This window comes from Canis aureus, chromosome 1 (assembly GCF_053574225.1).
Source record: "Canis aureus isolate CA01 chromosome 1, VMU_Caureus_v.1.0, whole genome shotgun sequence".
In the NCBI taxonomy this organism is placed as follows: domain Eukaryota; kingdom Metazoa; phylum Chordata; class Mammalia; order Carnivora; family Canidae; genus Canis; species Canis aureus.
The window spans coordinates 2,672,467-2,680,835 of NC_135611.1; the positions used below are offsets into that span (position 1 = coordinate 2,672,467).

At 49.1% G+C, this 8,369-nt stretch overlaps 1 long non-coding RNA gene across 1 annotated transcript; it reads left to right on the plus strand.

The window, feature by feature from the left end:
• The first annotated feature begins 4,750 nt into the window (after positions 1–4,750).
• LOC144299510 (uncharacterized) lies at positions 4,751–6,608 on the plus strand. The gene is made up of 2 exons (XR_013366246.1): positions 4,751–5,256; positions 6,219–6,608. It is a non-coding gene; the product is annotated as an uncharacterized LOC144299510 (long non-coding RNA).
• Positions 6,609–8,369: the final 1,761 nt, after the last annotated feature.

An 8,369-nucleotide genomic window follows, 5' to 3' on the forward strand; every position in this document is an offset into this window, starting at 1 on the left:
CAAAGAAATCCAATTAGAAAGTAGACAGCAGGTACGGCTGGGTGGCTCAGTTGGTCAAGCATCTGCCTTCAGCTCAGGTCATGGTGATCTGGTCCAGGGATCGAGCCCCAGGTTGGGCTTGGGCTCCCTGCTCTACAGGGAACCTACTTCTCCCCCTCCCTCTGCCTGCCGCTCTTCTTGCTTGTGCTCGCACACTCTCTCTCTCTGTTAAATAAATAAAAATAAAATCTTTAAAAAAAAGAAAAGAAAATTGACAGCAGACATGAATAGCCATTTCTCCAAAGGGATACATGGATGTCAATAAGCACATGAAAAGGTGTTTGACTTCATTATCCATTAGGGAAATGCAGATTAAAAGTTAGGAGATATCATGACATCATGACACACCTAGAAGAATGGCTAAAATAGAAAAAGTTGACAGTGACAAAATCTGGCCAGGACATAATGGCATAGAGCAAAAATTCCCTCATACGCCTACGTGGCTGGGGAGCACACAAAATGGTGCAGCCACTATGGAAAAAGTGTGCCAATTTCATTACCCGGTAAACTACCTACCTACCAAGAGCCCCAGCATTAAATTGATCCTTTTGCCATTTGTTCCATGAAAGGGAAATATATGCAGAATGACCTCCAAGGGCCCAAGGGGCCAGAAGACAGAAGCAAAGGTCCAGCAAGTCCAGCTTGAGAAATGGTCTATGAAGGGGCCTTGGGGGCACGAGCAAGTCTTGGGCCACTGCAGGACTCCGCAAGGCCATGTCCTGCATAGATGGACGGTTGTACATGTGGAAGACCATCCAGGAGAGGAAGGTTGGGGGAATCACAGTCACAGATCTAGGAGAGCAGGGATGTTATCTATCCACAGATCAGATGCCCACTCCCGAGGGTGTACTCAGGGGTGTGGTTCAGCAGAAAGAAAGAATGAGGTGGAGGGAGGGGCAGGGGGGAGACCTGAGCCCTAGAAGACTTCAGGTCACAGAGAAGCCATGATGGATTCTTCCAAGATGGCATCAGTCTGCCTCACTCACTGTTTATCCCAGAGGAAGGAAATGTTCATAGTCGGTTTCCTCATGATGGCCCCAAACAGGGATCAACCCAGACATCCTTCCGTGACTGAAGGGTTAAAAAGATCCAGGTGCATCCGTGTCCTCAAACCATACTCCGTGCCACCCAGGGACCGTGGACATGAGCATCCATATGGACGGGTCTATGGAGAAGTGTGCCTGAGGAGAAGCCAAGTCCCCAGGTTGCACACTTTGCAATTCCATTTGTATCCCATTTTGACAAAAGCAGGTGTTGACTTGGAGAAGAGAACAGTAGTGGCCAGGGCAGAGGGAGCTCCGGGGTGGGGACACAGGAGCAGGAGGGCAGTCGCACAAAGGCAGTATGAGGGATGTTTATGGTGACGGAATGTTCTGTGTCTGTTTTTTTGTTTGTTTGTTTTTTAATTTTTATGGTAGTCACACACACACACACAGAGAGAGAGAGGCAGAGACACAGGCAGAGGGAGAAGCAGGCTCCATGCACTGGGAGCCCGACGTGGGATTCGATCCCGGGTCTCCAGGATCGCACCCTGGGCCAAAGGCAGGCGCCAAACCGCTGCGCCACCCAGGGATCCCTGTTCTGTGTCTGAATAAATACACCTACACATGTGACACAGTTACAGAGAGAGAGACACACACACACACATGCATACACACTTGATCCTGTGCACGTGAGAACACTCAGAGTGCACAGGAACCTGGGGAAGTCTGGAAATAACCCCCTATGTATCAGGGTCCATTGTTTCCCTGAAACGATATTGTTCTGTATAGTTTTGCAGGATGTTACTCTTCAGGGAAAAAGGATAAACAGTGCATGGAATTCATGCTGCCTTTTACAGTTGCATGTGAATCTATAATCATCTCAGTGTAAAGTGTTTAATTAAAAAATAAAATGCTGGGCACTGTGATAGATACATCACACTGAACCTAAAAAATAACACCTTCATTTTATCAATCTGTTTTATATGTAAATTACAGTAATTTGCTTCACAAAGTCTAAATAGAACATTACGCATATCCATGAAAGGTGGATTTAAAACACTAAACGGTAAGGACCAGTGTGAGTGATCAAATATATTAGTACTTTAATTAAAAGGATGATTAATTAATTTAAAATGATGATTTTAGGATTCCTATGATAAGTCTTTGGGCAAAACATCAGAGAGGAGTCTGAAGAAGCCTAATGGATAGAAAGGACGTATGTCCCCTGCTCTGGGGATGGTCTGGGCACGTGTCTAACAGAATATCGGTATCAGAGTATAAATATTTAAAATGTACATACTCAACATCCTTTTGTTCTCACATGCCAACGGAGACTATTTCCAAAAGCACCGCATGAAAAATTATGTCTATAGCATAAGTGAATTCAAATTATTCATTTTTATCCTTTGCAAATGTTCTACGTTGATCATCCCTTATCATGAGAAGAAAATGCTATTTTTTTCACAAGGCAAAGACGAAGGCCGGAGGTCTTGAGGGCTCTTCCGTGGGTGGAGGGAGCTGTGACTACAGGGAAGGCCTCTGGCTGGGACCTCGAGGAGGCCAAAAATGATTTTGCCCAGGTCCACAGAAGGAGTGTTAACCTCTGCCTTTGGTCAGATGTTCCTTCATGTGGAAGGCCATGGACACGCCAATCACTGAATCTGTGTCACCTCTCATCCGTCAAGAGCAGCAGGAATGTCAGATCCCACAAAAGGCTTCCCCAACTTGTGGATCCCAAATCTATAGCTTTGCTTCATCAGGGACCCAAGTGGTCATGCGCATGAGTGTGCTTCTCCTGCCACCTTCTGCCCCACCCTGCCCGTCTGGCCTTCACCCAACTGTCCCCCATCTCTCCTGATGACACCAAACCATCCAAGCCCCTTGTCCAGCACCATGGACGATCTTCCCCTCCAAATGCCCCCGACTACAGGCTTCCTCAGAGTCCTCCACCAACCCCAGTACGTTTCCCCTCCTGCCCCAACTTAGAGACGCCCCTGACACTTCTAGTGCTGGGAATTTTTATGGAAACTCATGGTGAGGATGCTTTGGTTGGCTTCCCTCTAGGACCCCCCACCCCTGACTCTGAACCTCTATCTGCCCCCCACTATCCACAGATCAAATGCCCACTCCCAGAGCAGAACCCAGCCCATCTGCAACTCCCAGGACAGGACCCGGAAACAAAAAGCTCAAGGAACACTTGTTGAGCAGTTGAAGGTGACCACGGTTGTCAGGCTCAGTGGACAGATGGGAAAAGGAAAGCCCGGGGAGATGGCTCTCGTAGGTTCTGGGGCTGGAAATGGGAGGAATGGTGTCTTGGGGTCTGACCAGTGCGACCCCAGAGTCATTCTTCCCACCACTGCCTTCTTGATTTTGCTAACAATGCCTGCTACCGTTTTTACCATGGGCAGCACCATTCCAAAGCCCTGATTGTCTGCAACTGCAAGGATGCAATTCTTCACTGCCCTGTGCATGCGCCTTCCTCTTTCTGCATGCCTCTCTAATTCCCTCCCTGCTCTCTCTCGCTCCCTCTCTCAAGCCCCTCCCCCCCCCACAGGGTCTGGGACGATACCTGCACAGGTGTTTCACTAGGCTCTGGTGAAGCTCCCGGGCTGGGTGGCCATGTGATAGGGCAGAGCCGGGGCTGGGGCACTCCCGGGCGATTAAACAGCTTTTAGGGAGCAGCAGAGGAAAGGGAGCAGAGCGGCCTGCTCCGTCCTGCCCAGTGCACTGTTGGGGGGACACGAGGGATGATCGGGCCTGCCCCGTCCCCTTAGCTCAAGGGGCAGAAGGGTGATTCGCCTCAGGAGGCGTGGTCCCCATCAGGTGCGTATCATGTGCACCCAGGCTGCTCCTGGAGGCCTCAGCTCCCGCTGCCACCTTCGGGAGGGTCCAGTAGGGCACCCAGGACCCTCGGGGCTGAGCCCCTTCTAAGTATCCAGGCTCTTGCACCCATGTAGTTAATGATGAGGACAGAGCCTACTCCAGAACTCTGGATCTCCAGGACTTATAAGCCTCAAGCAGCGGGGGCAGTGGGTCCTGGAGAACTTGGCTTTTCGGTCCCTCGTGCAAAGCGTGCAAAGTGGCATCTATGGATCAGGTCTTTCCTTGGGCCCTCTGGGAAGATGCACATCGCCTTGGCCTGGCAACCAGAGCCACCCCAGAGCTGTGGACACCTCCTGTCCCTTCCCACAAAGCCTGGCTCGCCCTCCTGGGGCAGCTGCCCCCGCAGACCGCAGGCTGGGCCACTTGTTACCCGGTGTGTGCCTCCCACATCTACTGTATCACAACACTCCCGAAGTTCTGAATTAACAGCTGAAGTGTTTGACCTGGCTCCCATTAGCGCACATCACCACCTGGTAGCAGCCTGCCTCCCACATGCCGCACTTCCCAGTATCCGTCATTACCCCCGTCCTGGAGCCGTCCCCAGGCAGTATGCTAACAGCCTCTTCTACAAGCCAATTTACAAGGATCTGGTCATGTTTACATTAGCCTTCTCCCAATGCATGAAAAGAGAAGAGCTTGCTTCAGAATAGAAATGAGCAAATATGAATAATTCAATTTTCCTTGTGGCTATTAACACATTTTCCTTGAATAAAGTGATAATAGGTTATCATCTGTGAAATGGAAATTGCATAACAGAGAGTTTCTGGTTACACCAGAGGAAATTAATTTCACAGCGCATCTGCTGGGACCTAACTTCTGAATGCTAACGATGAGCGCGCAGCCGTTCGGCTCGGCTACCTTTCTAATTAGATTAGCGCGGCCTCCGCCGGCGCAGGGGCCGGCCTGGGCGCCGCCGCCCCTCCCGCAGACACCTAATATTTGTAATGACGCAATGACTAGGGCCATTAGAGGAAGTTAAAAATGAATTATGGGGCCATATTATATTAACCAGATGCGGCTTTCGAGGGGCCGGGCTGCTGTTATCTGTCTGGTCGAACGGGCGGTGGGCCAGCCACCCGTGCAGAGCGGCCTCGGCCCTGCGCACCCGGGTCTCGCTCTTCTGCAGTCCCGCTGCGGTTGCCATGTCAACCAGCGACTGGGGTGCTCGGCACACCTGACCTGCCAGCCTCCGCGGGGCAGGGCGGGGCAGGACCGGAGCTCCCCCTCGGCCGGGCCCACACCGCCAGGAGCTGGTTGGCTTCGTGCGAAGGGTGGGGACGCGGCCTTGATGATCCAGGGCCGGTAACCGCTGAGGACTCCCCGGGCTTCGGGCTGCTCCCTGTAAAGGGAGGTAAGGAACCATCCGGGGGAACTGGGGATGGGGCTTGCACAGAATGTGCTCTCTCCAAAGACGTAAGGGCAGCTCCATCTTGCCTTGCCACCCCTCCTTTGAGGGCCTCAGGCTTCCCACCTAGAGAAACCCAAGGCTTCTTGGTTTTAAATTTTTAGATTGTGATAGAACTTTGAAGATGAGATCTGGGCTCTTACCAGACTCTTAAGTGGCCATCATGACCTGCAGGACTGCGTGCCTGGGACCTCAGAGGTCCCTGGTGCCCCTCCCCAGCCCCCACATCACCCTTCCTCCCCCTGCTGCCACCACGTGGACTCTCTTAGATGTTTATTTCAATGGAATCAAGTGGTATTTGTCCTCCTGTGACCGGATGATGTCACTCACCACAATGGCATGTGGGTTCATCTGTATTGTCCCGAACAACAGGATCTCCTTCTTTTTCAGCGCCCAGTAGCACTCCATGGCACGCAGACACCACATTTTCTTTATCCATCTGATAGTCTGAGGACCCTCAGCTCAGGTCTGTGTTGAGACTGTTGTGAATGACCCTGTGGTGGACCTGGGGGGCACACAGCTCTTCGAGATACCGGGTTCAGTTCTTGGGTTAAATACTCGGAAGTGGGGTTGCTGGTGGCAATTCTGTCTCTCAAGTTTCAAGGAGCTTCCACACCGGTTGCACTGTGGCTATGCTAGCCTGCATCCTGGCACCAGTGCATGGGGCTGCACAACCCCCACAGAGCCTGCTTTCTCCTCCCTCCTCTTAACTTTCTCATTCCAGTTTTCTCCCTTATTGCTTTTTTCTTCCACTTTTAACCCAAAACAGGAAAGCCAACTTTTCTGATAATTTATTGACTTATTAAGCTCAGTGAAATATCTTCATAATTAGGTTTTAAATTCCCTTGTTTTTAATGTAATTGATCATTTAATTCACTTCTTCTCCACCCCCCCCCCAAAAAAAAAAGGTACAGAGAAGTAACATGGTACAACACTTCCTATAGCTTGGGCCGCTTCCAGGTGAGACTCTCCAACGAGCATCCTACCTTCCAGGGAGGATGGCTCCCTAGATGTCCCTGAGGACTGTCCCTGGCTTCAGATCCGGATATTGCTCCATCCACTTCATCCACAGAGTTCTAGCTGCAGCCCCAACACTTGTGACATCCAATGTCATCCAATGGTGAGATCGGCCTTGTCTTTCCACATTGCAGTTCTGGGTCCTCCTGCCCTAAAGACAATGCTACCTCAAGGCACGATGGAAATTCAGCAGAGACAACTCTCCCGTCTCCTGGAAACATCTGTCACCACTCTTCTGTCCTTCAGACAAAACTTAAATAAAATTCAATAATTTTGACTTATAGGAGTTGTGCTCAGAAGCAATATATGTTTTTAATTATTATCCTAAATTAACCCAAATCCAATACAATCTTTGGCATTCTGCACGTAGAATACTTAGTCAATAATGGGTAGGGAAGTTTAATATACCTCATTAGAAGGCCCCCATTTAAAAAAGAAAATAGATCATTCCTACTTACCAATTTTATTTTGGACAGTTAATAGACTATCTGCATTAAAGCAGTATGTACTAATTCCAGATCAACTGCATTCTAACATGACAGTATTATTTTTGAAAACTGTACGTGGTGCTACTCTCTCAACTGGCCTACTATGACTTTTATTTTTTATAACCACATTATTAAAAGCCATTAAGAGGACGTAATTCATTTCTATTATGCAAGGTCTACTTTCCAAACAAATGGGAAAATCCCCTGTGTTTTGTTCCAGGCATAAATTAACACATGTCAATAATTAACTTCCACTATTTCAAAAATGTTTAAAACATAAAACAACAATTCTTTGTGTTTCCAGAGCACCTGGGAAGAAGATGAGGTGGTAGCTGCATTTAGTCACCCAGAGACTTCATGGATTTAAGTAATAAATCATAAAACTTTGCTATTCCTAAACATTTTAAGATAAGAGTGTTGGAAATCAAATCAATTTAGACGTCTACACGCAGGCTCCAATCTTTCCAGCCGGGGACACACAGGTTGTCCTTGTCACGTCACCTCCCTGGGAACCAGCTGAAAATATATTATCTCACAGCAACCATCAGCATCCTTTCTTGGGATTGTTTGACGAATCCACAGAAATATTCACGAGGTCTGTGCCACCTTCAGACAAGGGAAGTCATCGGCACTTCTTGAGCGAATGCAGCTGGTGTTGCTCGGGTTTCAAAATTAAATTCCTGACAACACTGGCCCAGGCCTATCAGCAATCGGTCAGCAAACACTGTGCAGGGAGAACAAGACGATACAAGGGGGACACCGCTGTACCACTTTCCCGCCAGGTCTGGGTACAGAGGCTCCTGCCTCTAGTGAGCTGTGTGGCCTTGAGCACACTGCACCATCTCCTGAGTCTTTGGGCCCTTCCCTACCCGCAATGCACACATCACATCTACCGATGGTGTGGCTGGTGCAGGTGCGGCCGCCGGAACCGCGCCCGGCTCCCAGCAGGTGCATGGTGTGTAGTAGCTGCTGTATCAGCAGCTCAGTATCATATAAATGCACTTATTCTCTAGAAAGCTGGAATGACATACCCCCGTTTGGAGCAAAAGTGTCAAATAAACCAACATAAATGATCCTATATGCAGAATTCCGACGCTTCAGTTAGGCCCGAGGGTTTGAGGCCTTGGCTGATACAGTTTCATCATGTTCTACTAGTCGACACTATCCCTTTTTGCATATTTGTTTTTACATTTCTGACAGGAATAACCCAAAGCAGAGCAAAAGTAAGAGTCAATTGGTGCACAGAAATTAAGGTCTTGTGGAAGTATTCCTAATTACACTTTATTTAATCAAGCTGTTTATGAAGAGGAAGCTGAATGGGAGGCAGGGAGGCCGTGCGGTTCCAGCGCATTGCCAACTGCTCACCTAATGGGTATCTGCAGCTCCACGATAAATGAGGCCCAGGAGCAAAGCCACCACTGGCATTAGCACAGCTAAAGACATAAAGAAAAGAAAACCCTCCCTGGCTATTCTGCTCCTGCTTTAAAACTCGGTATAACTTGGCGTAACACAGGCCCGAGCCACTCTGTTGTTTTCTCTCATTAGTTCATGAAA